Genomic DNA, 17149 nt, shown 5'->3' on the forward strand with positions numbered 1-17149 from the left:
ATACTTTTATATAACAGAAACATATACTAAGTAGCAAAGGTACAGCAAACATCCCTAGGCAAGGCATTTATGTACCACAGATATTTTTTCTTCTGGGAGTTAGAAGGTGAGGAAAGGAGGGAACAAACCTAAGGACACTTTGTGTCTCCTGACAGGAAAAAATCCATTTATTTCACACTGTAGCTTAATCCCATTGGTACCTCTTTGATTATTCAGCTTGGTTTGAGTAAGATGGAGAAAAAGTGGGAAAACCAAAACAAATAGAACAACTGTTTGAAGACCTTGCTTCCTAAGCTTCCTATGCAAAAACAAACTGGAAAAAAAAAAAGAAATTAGGAAAATAGAAGTCTCCCACTGCTTCAGTAAGTCCCTGGAAGGAACTGAAAAAAGAAAAAAGTCTCAATCAATTATGTATCACCTTATTTCTTCAGAAATACAGACATGTCTGCACTTTAAGTCTAATTTAGTTCCCCAGAACTACTACACAGAAGAACCTTTGCACCCTTCAAAGCAACAGGAAATACATAAAGAGAGAGAAACTTGGCCAAGAACTCAGACTAAATTTGTTCTTTTACTGAGGATAAAAGTTTACTGTTCTAAAAAGTAAAAGCTGTTTACAGTTGCAACTCACTTTCAAGCCTTGTACCTTCAATATCTCAAGATAACAGCAATTGCTCACAGCCCTAAAAAAGGAAATGAACCCACCTGGAGTCTCAGAGCAGAAAGAAGACAATTCAAAAGTTCTATTTTTGTTTCTCAGCTATGCTTTCAAAGAACCTAAAGCATCATCAAGGGAGAAGATGCACTAGAAATTCCTATAGTTAAGCTGAGCTCAAAGGAAATTTTAAGAAACTCCTCCTGGTGCTGCCACCCTGATCTATCCCATCCCATCTATATCAAGCAATCAAGTTTACAGACCTCCAAGTCTGTTCTATGATCATCTATAACTGGATATTTTATTTTGTAGTATTCTGAACGCAGTGCATCAACTAGGAAAGCAATTTTAGTGGCTGCATATAATTTCAACATCATTTACCCACAAGTATGTCCGTGGAATAAACAACTAACTCAAAGCAAAGGAAGTTGGAACAGTTCTACTAAAATGATGTTTTGCAGTAACTAGTATTTGTAGGGCAAGTGTCAAGGGAATTTTGATAAATGACTCTGTCCTATAAACTATGATTTTACAAACAATCTGCTTGGAGTAAGTAACATAATTAACTCTAAAAGCTTTACATTTGTCTGAGGGCCTATCAAGGAAGGCAAAAAGTGTTCCAGAAGCATCATAACAGATTTGATCAAAACTGTTTCAACTTCTTCAAAACAAAAGTTTCTACACACATACTTGGGCTGTAACCACTGAAGAACTAGACTGCTGAAGTTTAAAATATTGTAATATTTACTGTAACTCTATTTTGCCCCCCCACGAGCTTTCAAGACTTCTACTGAAGAGTATTTTTACCTGTTCATGAAAAGCAAGGGCAGAAAAGAAACCCTGCAACAAAATACTTAGAGAAGCGCAAATGACACTGAATTTATCTCATTACACACCTTTCAGAAGTTCATTCTGGAAGGCAAAAATCCTGAAGCTTCCCAGCTTTTGCTTTTTCTTAAGAAAACAAGGTAGAATTAAAAAGCTTCATGAATCATGAGCTATTTAAGGCCACAAAGCAGCAGGTTCAGGTATTTATGTAGGAACTTAACATTTTGATGTAGAAACTGCAATTCATGTAGGGTTTTTAAATTTCTGAATGAGAGGCACAAACCACATTTAGAACATTTACTTGCATTTGCTGTAATTTCAGCATCTCATTTGCCAAAGGTTTCTAAGTAATCCTGCCATCTGCCAGGAAGAGCCTCCCCAGAATATCTATATTTACAATCAATTTCTTCCGAGGCTTTAAAAGCCCCTGTTATGAGCTGTGATTGCAGCACAACAGTGCATCACTGTAAGGTTGGAGCACACAAACAAATGCTTTAAAGAGTCACATTTTCATTCAGTGCTGCACAAATTACTCCTATTGCTGCACCTCTACACACAGCTGGGAACGACTTTCAGGGGGGGAAAAAAAGCTTTCTTAAATTTCCTTAAGAAGCAGAGGGCCCATTATGCATTACCTTCTTTTATTAAATAACTTTTCAGCTGAGCTAGGGGAGAACATCAACTAAAAACATGCTGGTACTTTAAAAAAAATAGTTACAAACACTCTTTAAAGAGGGACTGTAATGAATTGCACGGAGAAGCAAGAGGGGGCTTTTAATGGGCAAGTATAAAAGGAAGTAATCACTGTATCAAAATGAGACTTTGGGGCATGCATTATTTATACATTGAAAGGTCTTGTTAATGACTACAGCAAATGGAAGGAAACCAGTTGTGTGAACAAGTCCATTGTTTGAACCCCTTCTTAATACCTCAGCCAGCCAGATATAAACAGTTGGCCAACAGCAGAACTTACAAGTTGCATTTGATTTGTGAAGACAGGACAAATATATCACCTTTCACCTGCCATCACAAATACTAAGTAACTCCACGACCTTTTGGTGGTTCCTGTGAAACTTTCTTAGCTTACTCCATTAAACTGGCAAGTTTAATAGATTCATTTGATTCTGTATCAAGGAATCTTCTTTTGGCTAAAAGAGCAAGAACAAATAATGTAACATTACATATGGTGTAACTATTTTATTGAGAGGCACTTTTTGTGTAACACGTTCTGCCCTTGATTCCAAACTAATTTCCCACCTGCAAAATTTAAATTTGAAGTACCACTAACCAAGCAAACCATCACCCCAAACAGCCTGGCAATGAACAATGCTCCCACAGTTTATCCCCAAGGATAAATGGGTAACAACTGCATGGTCCTCATCCCTTCCCACTGCCAGGACTCAACTTGTGCTGCACAACGACAGGCTCTATTCTTTTCCTGCTTAATTGACTTGTTTGCAAATTCAGGAAGCCTCCTGTAGCATCATACCCAACTGAAATAAGGAACTTCGCTGCTGATGATTAGAAGCTGCTTTGAGACTCGATTTCATCCCATAAACAAAGCACCACTTATAACCAGCAACACAACTGGCAGTTCATTAGAGCTGCTGCAGATCTGCAGCTAAAGCTGTTCTGCACTCAGCTCTTGTGCTTAACTTTATTGCCCCATCAAGCTCAGAAATGCTCAAGTCGTTTGACTCCATACACGTATTTACATACTACATATTCATCCAGAGAGCTCAGAAACTCAACTGCAGTGTGTTACAGCACATTATGCCATATACACTTATAAATACTTTCTTTAAAACTACAACCTCACACATCAATTTCACCTGGTTTTATTAAAAATCCTTCTTTCCTTACAGATTTCCTGAGAGGAACTGTGCAGGACTGTGCCTGGGTTTTATTATCATTTTCTTACACTGCAGTCCCCTGCAATGAGCCTTTTCTTGAGAACAAATATAGAAGAAAAGTTAACTCCACCGTTTCTCCAAACACATCAAGGGTAAAATAAACCCTAAGATTACACTTTGGTTAAAGAACTTGGTTAATAACTTGAAGGGCCGACATGCCACAGCCAATCCACAGAAAAGAGTTTTCTTCAGTTGCAACATCTCGACCATGAGGAATATCATCAATGATACAGCTTTTTTATTTCCCTCCTCCCCTCAAGGCTAAGTAAAAGATGAAAGGAGATTTTATAAAGTATATCAAAAAGGAACTTGTGGTATTTTCATCAGAACTAGGCCTGCATAGCTAAATGTACATTCAGTTGGCCAGAATCTATGATAAGTGCTTTTATACCAGCACTAGATTTCTGTGCTTCAAACATGCCTTGTAAGGCAATATGGTCTAACTAATAATACATGTAAACAAGAACAGAAAAGAACTGTCTGGTATCTTCCAAACTTTTACTAACCATGACTGCCCTCCAAACAGAAAAATATATTGACAATTTCAGACAGGCCTTTCTCACACAATACTTTTTCTTTTCATTTCCACATCTGTCCACCATCTAACACAGCTTAAAAAAAAATAACAGAACAAAAGCCTGAAGCATTTAGCTCTGTCAGCTGAGAAGTATTTAACCAGCACTCTCTTACAAGAAACCTAACAAAACTCTGAGGCCAAGCAAAAGCAGCAAGAGATACAATATACATGGAAGAAGTGGAAACAAAAGCCATGTAGCTCAGATAGCAAAGTGATGTTTCTGGTTTTTCTTAACATCTTCTCAAAAATTACTGTTAAAAAAACCAATCCCAGTGACAATGATTTATATCACAAAAGAGGACAATGTCCAGTCAAAGAGTTCACAAATAAAGCTCCACTGCATTTCCAAAGCACCCTCACTTCCATCTGATGCCAAGAAAAGCTCAGAAAAATTATACCCAAAGAACAGAGAGTTCTGAATTTGCTCTGCATCATGGCAAAACTTGAGTTTAACTGTGATACAGGGGGAGGGAGAAAACACCAAAACCTCCAAAGCCTAAAAAAAGTTAGTATCTATTTCTTCAAGCATCCCCGCTGAGAACACAAAGATCCAGCACTCCCATGGCCCTGGTCCGTGCAGCTGCTCTAATTACTGAGCAATTAGCTTTTGTACAAGTTCTCAAAAACTACAAATTCTGTCTTTGAACCAAAATCCCTCTCCCTTAAGTGTTTTGTCACAACTGTGCATTTTCTCACACTTCTGTTGCAGCTAACTGGCACTTTCCAACAGGAGCATTATGCTGGAAAATGCCACCATCCACAGCAGTCAGCCCTGAAACTGCTTCATGTTTTTAAGATTATTTAAGATCTACTTTAACTAAAAGTTAGCATCCATTTCTTAATTAAAGTTATACAGAAGAGCACTGCTAATTTTCACCAAACACAGCAACAAAAGCCTATACCTCCACTGGGAGGTTGGTGCACATGGACAAGCAAGTGGGTGATTAAGAATGACCTCTACTACAGCTGGAGGAAAAAAATGGGAAAATTATACTTTTCACAAACCCTAAAGTATGCTAAAAAATTAATAAGCTGGACAAAGCCTTCCATAAATTTTGATGTTTGTGTGCAAGGCCCTTGTTAAAGACTAAGATCCTACATACTATAACTTGGCAACAAAAAGCATAACCTGAAAGAAGGGACACTCTCATAAAGCTTTAAAAGAGGAAGAAAAATAAAGATATGTGTGTGTGTGTACAATTCCACTCCAAGTGAATTGCAACAAGCCTGTGACAAGTTCACAAAAGCTGCAGGACTGGAGGGAACTCTGACAATAGTAACTCAGCGAGGTTTTTTTTCCCCCCATGCACAGAATGAATGAACGGCAAAGTATTCTAAATTTGTCAGTTTGTGACATGCACTGACCCAGAATTCAGAGACACTACTTCATAGCTGCTGTATCAGTAGCAGGGACTCTGACAAAGATCCTCTGTCAGGGATGACAGTGCTGGCAGGCTCAGCCCTGGTGGTAGGTCAGTGGGGATACAGCCTTGGCAGGCACCGTCCTGCCCCTGCCAACCCACGCTCCAGGGCCAGCCAAGCTTCTCGACGTGGTCACAGGAACAGGGCTAAAAGGGCTTCCAGAAAACTGTGCAGGAACTTGCACTGTGACTAAAGGCAACTGCAAAAGTCTTAAATTACTGTTCAGCTTGGTTTTAATGAGCTGTTTATCGTTAGCCATGGGGATATCTAAAGTGCTCTCAGCTCACAAGGGAACAAATCTTTTCGTTCTGGGCGTGAGCTCCTTACCTGTTCATATCAAAAAACCATATAAAGATCTTTAAAGAAACATTAACAGATTAAAATTCATTTCAGCCAATCTAGCAGAGATACTACAAGAACTTGTCCTTTAATTAAAAAACCCAAACAAACATAAAGAAAATGAAAAACAAGGCCTTAACTGGCAGTAAAAGATGATACAGGACAGCAGTATTTCTGCAGGTATGTAATTCAGCCAAGGGCAACAACAAAAGAGTTCTCAGCATTTTCTTGAGACAACTAAAAAGAAAATATACATGACATTTTTCTGGAATTAAAAGTGTCCTCTGAAATTATAAAGACCACAACATAATTTGCAAAGAACATTCACATAAACCCCAAAAGTCGCTTAACTGAGCACAAGCACTTCATCTTGGGAGACAGAACTTCTTCCAGCTCAAATAATATTCTGTGATCACCAGAACTCTGCACAGACCACCCACTCCAGGTGCAAGACTAAAAACCTGACTTCATAACAAGTACCAAACAGCAGAGGGTCCACAGTTACAGTTCCTTCAAGTTCCATAAGAGGTTAAAACTCCAAACCTCCAAATAAAAACCCCACCCACCACAGCTGTACACAGCAGCAGGCCCTGCCCTGCCGTTGGGAGCTTTTGTCATCCAGAGAAAGAAATGCAGAGGAAGCCTCTCTCTTCCTCCTTTCCCATTTCTCAGCCCCATCACCACTGTCCATCTGGGCTTCCACTGGGAAAGTTCTCTTTAGGAAAAAAAAAAAAAAGAACATTCCTCCCTCAAAAGTATTTCCTCCACATCTGAAAGGAAAAGAAGGGTTTGACAAAGACAAACCCAGTAAGCACATGGTTTGCTGGGGTTTTGGTTTGCAGATATAAGTGGCATTAGGCCCTTAGCAGCAATTTCAAGGCCAAGTGAACAATATTTTAATATCAGAGGTAGGAGTAAACCACTATCAAACGGTAGGGATTAAGACATTAAATCCAACACAGACAGGGCACTCTCAAAAGTTACAACACACTAATTATGAAACATCGTCAATTAAGTTATTTGCTGCTTCTATTAACTTCCACTACCACCAGCTGCCAACTTCATAAAGCATTACAGCTTTTGATGAGCACAGGCACATGACTGCAACTGTTTGCACCCTTTCCTTTACTCCTCTTCAATCAAATGCTGTGATTGCTCAGAAGGAGGACATTCTGGCCAGAACTTCCATAACTGACACACGTAAGAACAATGCTCATTCCAGTTTTCAGGATTTTAAAACCACCCATGGAAGGTTAATTATCTGAAATTAATCCAGGAATGAAAACCAGCAAGAGATTTCATGTAGAACCATCACACACTGACAATCTGATTTCCCATGACAGACAAAATTTTGCTGATGCAAATTTTGACAGTTATTCCTTGGAGGTTTTGTTAAAGCAGTGGGCCCCAGTGACTCACTGAGTAGAATCTCTAAATCCCTACAGATTCCACCAAAAGATTCAACAACTATTACTGAACCTATTCAACAATATATTCCACACTACTGCTAAACCAGTTCTTCCCTTCATCTACTGTGACATACTATTCAATCACCTTAAAGTCACACCAGAAACCCCACAACTGGCACAGATCACTTGATTTCCAGTCTTGTGCTTTTAACCGCAAGACCATATTTCCTCTATTAAATTTTACAACCCGCAGAAGACAAAAAAAAAAATAAATAATATAAATAAAAATCGCCGTCCTAAATCACGGAGGCCGCGCATCTGTTGTCAGGCATCTGTCAGGCGAGGAGGGCCACAGTGGACAAGTGTGCGTGTGTGTGAGTGCGAGGAGTCCGTGTTTGTGTGCCCTCACATCGCCTCCCGCCCCTTCACCAGCCGGGCGGGATTGCTGCTCTCCTCTCGTTCGGCCAGGCCTGGCTTCAGCCAAGAGCTAGCTCTCGTCTCAAAAAAATAAAATAAAATAATAATAATAATAATAGAACAACGACAAAAAACAGCAGCAAAAACTAAGGCACAACCCCCGCGGTGCCCGCACCGTCCCCACGCGTGTCCGCGCTCCCCGCGGGCGGCCCCGCGCTCCGCTCTCTCCCTCACGGCGCTGCTCCTTCCCCCACACGCCGCTCACCGTCCCCTCGCTGCCCCTGCCCGCCCCGGTACCACCCCGTCCCGGCGGCCCCGCGGCGAGGCCTCGGCCCCGCGTCCCCACAGGCCCGGCCCGTTCCCCCCGCCCCGCTCCGGAACCCCGCGGCCCGCACCCCCCCACACACACACCTCGACCCACCGGGCGCGGAGCAGCGGCCTCCCCGGGCGCGGTGTCGGTGAGGGGCTGGGCCGCGGCCGCCGCTGGCGCTGCTCCTGCGGCCGAAGTTGTGCGCGGGGCCGGGACGGGCCGGGAGCGGGGCCGGGAGCGGCGGCGGGGCCGGCGGGGCCAGCGCCGGGACCCGGATGTGCGCGCGGGGCGGGGCCGCGCGCGCGCCGCGGCGGCGGCGGGAGGAGGAAGCGGGAAAAGGGCCGGGCCCGGGCCCCGTGTGGGGAGAGTGAGGGGTGGCCGTGGGGAACTGGGCACCCGGGCGGGGTGAAAGGGAGCGAAGTCAATCAATGGATATAAATAAATGAATAAACAAGTGAGCGTGCGGGGTTCGGCGTCCAGAAAGTAACGTACCACACAGCGGAGGGATAAAAAAGCCCCCCGAGGCCGCGCTGCGATGGCGGGCACTGCTGCCCGACCAGCGGCTCAGACTGGCCCTGGCCCACAGCTCGGGGGTTGTTTTCACAGAATTAATTAGGTTAGAACACTGAAATCACCCAGTCCAACCTGTGACCCAACACCACCATGTCAAGTAGACCATGGCACTGAGCACTCTAACACCTCCGGGGATGGTGACTCCACCACCTCCCTGGGCAGCCTTTTCCAATCTCTAATCAACCCTCCTGTGAAGAAATTCCTCCTAATGTCCAACCTAAACCTCCCCTGGTGCAGCTTAAAGACTATGTCCTCCCATCCTGTCACCTTTTATCTGGGAGAAGAGCCTGAGCCCCATCTGGCTACAACCTCCTTTCATGGAATTGTAAAGAGTCATAAGGTCCCCTCTTCTCTTTGGTGAGACTGGGTTGGTGTAGTTGAGGTCCTTCAGGGGGCTGCATATCAGAATAAGTTACTAAAACCCCATTTAAAACTTCAAGAAAATGTGTCAGCAGCGTTAGGAATGGCTCTAGAAAGGATTGCATGGATGAGGATTTTCGTACTGTATATAATGCCAGCATGGGACAAACTCTCATTGTCCTCGTCGTGTGAAGTGGAAGAGAGCACTGTTTCCTCAAAGTTATTTCTGAAGAGCACAGAAGAAATATTTCAGAGAAATACCATGCCAAAAACACCTCCAACAGCAGTGCCTGACCTTGGTTAAGCATAGTGCAGGCAGGAGGGTTTCTTCTCATTTTTAAACTAGTAAATTGATTGATTCGAGGGTAAATTAAAGAAGAACTGGGTTCCACGCCATGACTTGATGTCAGGACGTTTTAATTTTTTTAAATTGCCCTCAATATCCAACCAACTTTTGGAATTCCAAGCACATGAATTTCGGTAATAAAAATCAGTTGTCCATGCAAAGGCCTCTCCTGGTGAGGAAGGACTGGCCACGTCTAGTTTGCCTTACAAAGATGAGGTGCCTTAGAGCAAAATGTGCAAGGCTGAACCACGCTCAGCTCTGCTCTTCAGTTCAGGACCAGGTGGAATTGCTCACCACGATGTATTGTTGAGGCCCGAACTCCGCTGGCTTTGAGAAATTTAGCTTTATATAGGCAACAGGAACATCCACAATTAGAGGAAAGTATTTCACACTTCAGCCCACAAAGTGATTTTAAGAGGAAACTTTTCCTACAGGAAGATTACTTCATGACCCAAAGGCTGCTTTTCTCAGGGGAGGCTGATCAGAGCTGGTTTCAGACATGCTACTGAATTAAGCTGGGTCCTAGTTTGATCCACTACAGAAATTCCTACAGAAGAGTTTCTTCCTCTGGCAAAAAAAAATTGTGTAGGAACAGATATATGGGGCAAAAATCATCATTTCTACATAAATTTGTGTCTCTGTTACCACACCATCTTGTAGCAGTTAGAAATCTGGCATGCCAATTGCATCTGGAATGCCAACTGAATCTTGCTATCACATTCCTTTTGGAAAAAATAGAAACAAGAAAGCATAATGGAAAGTGATTTATATATATATAGATATGTATATATACAAATACGTATATAATTAAGCTAAAAAGAAACCACATGAAATCCCATCTTTTATTTGTGTAAATTAAGGGTAAAAAAATCTACCAAAAAGAAAAAAAATATATGAAGAAAAAGCAATGTGGAGTTGAGAGAAATATGGAAAAATATCCAGTAAGCCAAGCTGAAATTTCAATTTCAAATATATCTGAGCTTTTTCTTCTGGTTCAAAACTACGTGGCTCATCATTTTTGATGTAAACAGAGGTTCTTAGGAGGTCAATTAATAGCCCAACAGGATATCTCTACTAAAGTTCATGGCAGCAGTGAAGGAGCAAGGCTTTGGTGTAATTTAGTCCCAGAACAGAGCTAACCTTTGGAGACTCCTCTGTATCTCTGCCCCAGCAATTGTTCTGCTTTGGCCAGGCAGTCCAAAATATGGGACCAAAAAAAAAAAAATGAAGAAAAAAAAAGAAACACAACTATTGGCCTTTCTCCAAATCTTTTGTGTAACTTAATTAATAAACCAAGTAACAAACAACAAATTGGCAGCAGGCATTTTAGGTGTTGTTCATGTGCCAGCCATCATGTCTCTGCAAAACAAAATGTTCTCTGATGGAGGAGTTACAAAACAGTTGTGCACTGTGGGTGAATCTACAACGCAGAGCTCCCATGTGCTTCCTGCTGCAGAGGGTTTGGAGTTCCAGGGATGAGGAAAGCTGAAGGTGTGCATGCAGGAGGATGGGAGAGGACAAGGAAAACTCTAAGTTTTCCAAAAAAACCTAAGTTTTCCAAAACATTCTCGATTTAAAATGATTTAGACGTGCTTGCAGCACACCCTCCACAGAACCCACTGATTCTTAAGCACAAAACACAGACTATTTTGGAGTGTGATAGCAAGAACTACGATACACCAGCCAAAAAATAATCTTCCTTTTTTTTTTTCATGCCATTTTGTCACAGACTAATGTTGAATGGGCAAACCCCTAATGTCTGAAGTCAAGTTATCTCCTTGTAGTCAATGACACAGATAAAGGACGAAGGAACTTTGCTGTCTGCTGATTCAGGTCTGTTTATCCGTAAGGTCACAGGAAAATGAGCACCACTTTCACCACTACCTGTTCACACATGATTTCCATCCCTTGGATCTCTAGTGCCACGCTCCAGTGGGGCCACTCTAATAGCATATCAGGTTCAAAAAAGGGTTCAGAACAGGGAGATTCAAAGCATCCCGAACACATTTTCCAGAAATCACATGATTTTGTGAATGCACAAATTTCACAAGTCATGGAACCATCAATCCTATTTTAGCAGCATCAAACCTAGATTTCCCAACACATGGACAAGCAGCTGGGATAATCCATGGAAAAATGACTAGCTAACCTTCCCCTTTTCCCTGGATGTTTTAATTATTAAATTGTGTTTGGATTCTGCAGAGGCAACTGCACATGTTTATACTTTGGGTCCTGCCTTGTAAAGTCAACTAAAGCACAAGTACCTGTCTTACATTCCTTTGTGCACTGGCTGATGGCAATGAGGACAGAAAACTGCCTTCTCATAAAGCTGTAAAGTTCTCATAAAGGTACTGTAGGTGTTTATGTCAGAGGGAGTGAAAACCTCCCAGTCTGAGCAAAGTGCAGAACAACCAAGTGAAGAACTACCTAAAGGTATCAGGCCTTGCATGCTTGACAACAGGAAGTTCAACAAGTATCTTAAATTCCACTATTTTCACTTTACTCTCCAGGTTTTGAATATGACCCCTATATTTCTTAATGAGATTTTTTGTTTGGTTAGAAGTGAACAGCTTGAAAACTGAATAGATAGTTTCAGTTATAAGGAGATAGTTTTGAAAAAAAGTTGCTTTATTATGAAACTTTGGCCTTCCTGTGACTTCTAAAATGACTGTATTGTTCAATTTAGTTCCCTATCAGCTTTCTCAATTGCTGGGGGAAGAGGGGGAAATGTAATTTTAAAAAGAAATATATATATATATGTATATATATATATATATGAAAACAGTTGTCATGTCTCTACCCACATTAAGCATTTACAAAGCCACTTTATGTTAAAAAAATCCTGTAGTGTGGAAGATGGCTTGGATATTTAAACCAAATCTAGCTTAAAAACAGAATTGAGGGCAATGGATAGGATAGCTGAAGAAAGTTCCACTCTCACAGCTGTCAGCTGAGAAGAAATGGGGGAAGGGGGAAATGCTGCAAAAGGAATTTTATTTTTTTTTTTTTGGCAGTGAAGAGAGGAACATGCCATCCCTGTTTGAAAAGTTTCAGGGTGGGAAAGGCTAAGGAGGGGCTAACATACTATACATACCTTTACATTTATTTTTGAGGCAGAAAAAGAGTGTTGTGTTGGAGCAGAGTTCAGCAGAGAGGGAGGTGCTCTGGCCATTTGGTTCTCTGCAGTGAGCCCACAATTTACAGCAGGCTGAGAACAGCACTGGGTGGGAAGTGGCTGCCTCACAGCAAGAAGGCAACACAAACATTGTGTACCTTGCATCACATATGTAAGAAAATAAAAATAAAGTTTAGTGTCTGGAGGAAAGATATGGAGAGTGCTTATGGATGAGGCCCTCGGGGGTGGAGGCTCCTGTGAGGTCACACTCACTGGTGACAGCCTTTGAATTCTCAGAGAATAAATTAAATTTAAATTGTTGAAATTAAATTAAATTGTTGAAATTAAAATTAAATTGTTATTGCTACAGCCACACTTCTGGGCACCTTGTGTGGCACCTCAGAGTAGTATAGAGAAAGAGAGGGAAGAATTAGTCTTGTTTCCTGAAGCTACAGATAGAAGATGTTAATGTGAAATTTAGACCAGGGGAGGGAGGGAAGGCAAGCCAAAGGTATAATGCCCAGCAAGGTTAAAGATGCAAGCTTTTCTTCCCAGACTGGAAGAATAAATGGGATGAGACGTGTAACTAAATAATGGTACAACTATGGGATGCTGGAAACAAAGACATTATTATACAAAGGTTTTGTAAGTTCAGCTCCACTATGTCTTTTCACACTCTACAGAATAGAATTGTCAATATACTGGGGATGCTGTATCCAGCTGGACAGATCTGAGAGTCAACTAAGGATGCAAAACTGAACACACAGCTCAAGAAAAAAATGCCTGAAATGCACATAAAAAAGGCAAAATCTTAAGAAAGGAAAAGAGACTGCAGGAAGAGTAAGATGTGCATGAAGTTATGAGTAAGACAAGCCTTTTCCTGAGAATTGTTGTAAAGTCCACATCAGAGTATGAACCATCGTCCATGACACCTGTGGACAGAGCCCAGTCAGGGCACAGTTCTGCTAAATGGGATCTGCTCCTTGGAACAGGGAGTGGAAACCTTCTCAGAGGAATGGAAAATATGTCCCAGCTGATTAACACGAAGTATTACACTGCTCTCAGAGAGGAAATGATAAAGAAAATAATTTTAAATGGCACAATGCCTTTGAATATTCCTCCAGCTTTGCTGTTTTTCTGGACCATCCCCAGCTTGCCCTCCCCATTGCATCAGCAGTACAGAAACATGGAATGCTCTCATTCCTCTAAATCAGTGGTTTTTGACTATTTCCAGAACATGACCTCGCATTATGAGAACACTTTCTGGAGTCTGACACCCACTACTAAGCTCAGAAAAACGTTACCTCCTGCCTCCTAAAAGCTGTCTGCAACAACCAGACCAATTTCCTGTGGACAACAGAGAGGTTGGACCATGGAAGTGGGACAGAAAATGCAGGACAGAAAGAGGATGACTCTGCCATCACGGTGCCATAACCACGGGAGCACTGGGAGCTTTTTTACCTTCGATGAAAACTCTGCTCCAAATGAGCCGTGAACAAACTTGTGTCTTATTGACTCAAAGGTTTCCACCTTCCCTTCCATTTGTTCTACAGCCCACACTGTTAGCCAAACATGGAGATTTCTGGGTGAGTTCTCCACTGTTATCTCCTGCACAGGCCCAGTTTTTCCTGGGGTTCTTCACCCCCCAGCCAAAATGCTGCCTTCTGAGCGTGGTCCCTTGTGGATGTGTCAGGCCTTTGGGTGGGACACATCCTCACTTTGGGGCAGTGAGGAGATCTAACATTCAGCCTCACACTCCACATAACCATCTGCTGACAGTCATGAGCTGGAGTTTCATTCCTTGCAGCAACAGTAGGGACCAACATCCACAATAACTCTGCTCTGAAAACTTGCATTTGTGGCTCTGTGGCCAAAACCACAGGAAAGCTATTTTTAGCACAACGGAGCTCTAAATAGTGGAAGCACTGAAAATTTAGCTCACATCATGGGCCAAATTCTTCTCCTGGTTACACCCACTCTATGGAGAAGGTTGAGTATAATAAACAGAGACGCTGCAAAACAGAAATTCAATTTTTTTGAGAAAGAGAAGCCTTTGCTTATGGGTAAAATCAGTATTTGAAACTTTACATGAAGAAAGGTACACATCCTCCAGCATTTCCTATGGAGGATAGGCAAAAGGAAAGGCAAAAGGAATGCTCTGAAACAGAAGTGCTCTACGGCAATAATTGTACCTGTTACAATAAAGGTAATTCTTCCCGCTGTGTAGGGCTGAACCTTCCCAGAGCTGCCATCTCTCCATTCATTATGCAGATACTTTTGGCTTAGACCAGTGAAAAGAACAGAGTTTATCTGTATCTTGAGAGAAGACACAGCAGATGAGTGTAACCTCTGAGTAACAAATCAGGTTTTAATAGCCAGACCTACACTTAATTACTCACAAGCCAACTTTCTAACAGCCCTTTTATCACCCCAGGATTTCCCAACACAAACCAATTAGAGATGGCAGTGCAGAGCACTGAGCCTTTCTCAGGCAGGAACTCACAGGACCTGACTTTCTCCTTCTGGGTGTATTCCTGGCAGACTCACCAAGTTACAGGAGGCTGGGCCTTTAGAACTTGCATTTAAATGTTGTGGCACACTTAGGGACACTTTTTTTTTTTTCTCCCACCCTCATGACCAAATAGTTGGGTTTAATAATTTCCTCTCCCGTATCAAGATCTGTATACACAAGCATAATTATGTCTATTGTAAAATTAAAGTGCTTTTGGGCATAGTGGAGTGCAGGTTTTGGACAGTGTGTTGCTAGCTATTTGCTTTCTCTTCCCAAAATTTCCACATAAGTTGTTGGGTTTTTTCCCCCCTTTCTTTGCTTTTTGTTAGGAGAAGAGGGAACCAGGTCATTTCCTAAAACAAAAATGAAAAGTTTTTGGAAAAACCAGTAAGATGAGAAAATCACAAAATAGTAATACAGTAATAATAATGGTATTTCTCATTCATTATTCTGTTGTTAATGAGTTTTCTTGCCCTGTTTAAGCACTGCCCTATGGCATATGTTTTAAAAGGAAACACAGGAAGGAAAAATCAAAAGGCAAACAACACATTTTCAAACTTGGTCTCATTTTTTTCAAATCTGAAACAAATTAGGATTATTATTATTATTGTCTAAACACCTTCATATGTCACAGAGTAAAGGGTAAAAACCAAGATCATAAATGCTCCAGCTGCTCAGCTGGGCCCCATGTAAGGCACTGCCACCAAAATAGTTCACAGCCCTAATTACAATTCACCACATCTTGGGAATGACATTTAGGATTCTTGAGGCACTTTTAGATAATTTTTAGACTCGGCGTAGAAGTTCAGCTGTCACAAAGTCAGTTTTATTTTGTAACAGATTTTATCCTCTGGAATGTTATGTTTGGAGTGAGCTGTAGATACGGAAAAACACATGCAATATAGTTTGCTTACCCGACTGAAATATAACCCCTAAAACAAAGCTGAAACATTCTTTTCCCCCCCTTTAATGTTCATATTCCAGCCTGTGCTTGTCTACAGCTATTTAGATTTGGAAAGGGGGGGCAGGAGGAAAATCTCTCCCTTACCACACTATTCTGACTCCATTAGTGTAATCAGAAAGAATTCCTGCTCTCTCTGCAGTAATTAAATAAATATTTAACATTGCAGGCTTTAATTGGAATCCCAAAAGTTAACAATAGCCTGAGCTCTCGGTGTCGCTCTCTCAGGGGTTCTGTTTGCACAGGGGTATATTTAGATCCCGGCCACATCGCCCACTTGGCGTTACGAATAGTTCAGCCCCCCTCCCCCTTTAAAAAAATACACCAAAAAAAAAAAAAAAAAGGAAAAGAAAAGAAAAGGAAAGGAAAGGAAAGAAAGAAAACAAACAAGAAGCTCAGTAAAATCTGGAAACTTTTTCCAAAGTGACGCCATCTCCGCGAATCTCCTTCCCCCGCTGCCAAAGGCGCTTCAAAGCGCAGCGGAGGCAGCGCCGGGCGGGCTCTGCACCGACCAACGCGACACAGAGCGGCGAGGGACGAGCTTTACCTGCCAGCAACAATTACTGCAGCTCCAGGTTCTCTCCCCCGGGATTTTTTTTTTTTTTTTTTCCTCTAGCTCCCTTCCAAGTGATCCCCGTTTCTCCCTCTCATGGTGGTGGCGGCCGGGGAGGAGCCCAGCGGAGGGTCCGGGCGGTGACACCCCCGGAGCCGCCCGCGGAGAATTCCCGGCCCCGCTCCGCAAACTTTCTGCGAAACTCGTGTGTCGGGTCTGTTTTTGCTCCCTCCTTTCATCCTGGAATAGCTCCCTTCGCTCCCATGCGACGCAGCCATCTTTTGTGCTCTGCCTTTCCTACAATCCGTGGGTTTTCCCGGTGTAAATCCCGGCTCTGCCAGAGCAGGCTGATCCCTTTCGGTGATTAATTTATCTCGAGTTTGCAAAATGGGAACAACTGCAGTCACAGGGCATTGATTCTTTGCATCTCTCTGCACAGAAAGAAAACTCACAATTTGAATGCATTTAATGAATATAAATATATATATATGCATGTATAATACATATAAATATATATACACGTATAAATATATATATACATTATATATATACACATATATATACATTATATACATATGTATATAATATATACATATGTATGTATATATATTTATATATATAAATATATATATAAATACATACACACATATAAATATATATAAATATATACATTTAAATATGCATATAAATATATATATATAAATGCATATACATAAATATATATACACATATAAATATATATATATAAAATATATATACCCATATTTAAGATATTCACATGGTATATCTATGCTCACATACACACACACACCTCAAAATGGGGCATATTAATTAGGACAATGGCCCTTTCCATGTCAAA

General features: G+C 41.6%; 1 protein-coding gene across 3 annotated transcripts in view; it reads right to left on the minus strand.

Moving 5' to 3' along the window:
- SMAD5 (SMAD family member 5) overlaps nt 1-16454 on the minus strand; it is a 29464-nt gene extending 13010 nt beyond the window's left edge. The window contains exon 1 of one of the 3 annotated variants that reach the window (XM_064672178.1): nt 16285-16454. The gene's annotated coding sequence lies outside the window, so the exon portion shown is untranslated. Of the gene's footprint in view, nt 1-75; nt 307-7981; nt 8135-16284 lie in introns of those variants that run through there. The other 2 variants (XM_064672176.1, XM_064672177.1) reach the window with 2 other exon arrangements.
- Between the last annotated feature and the right edge of the window lie 695 nt (nt 16455-17149).

The sequence above is a fragment of the Pseudopipra pipra genome, chromosome 15 (assembly GCF_036250125.1).
Source record: "Pseudopipra pipra isolate bDixPip1 chromosome 15, bDixPip1.hap1, whole genome shotgun sequence".
NCBI classification, from domain to species: domain Eukaryota; kingdom Metazoa; phylum Chordata; class Aves; order Passeriformes; family Pipridae; genus Pseudopipra; species Pseudopipra pipra.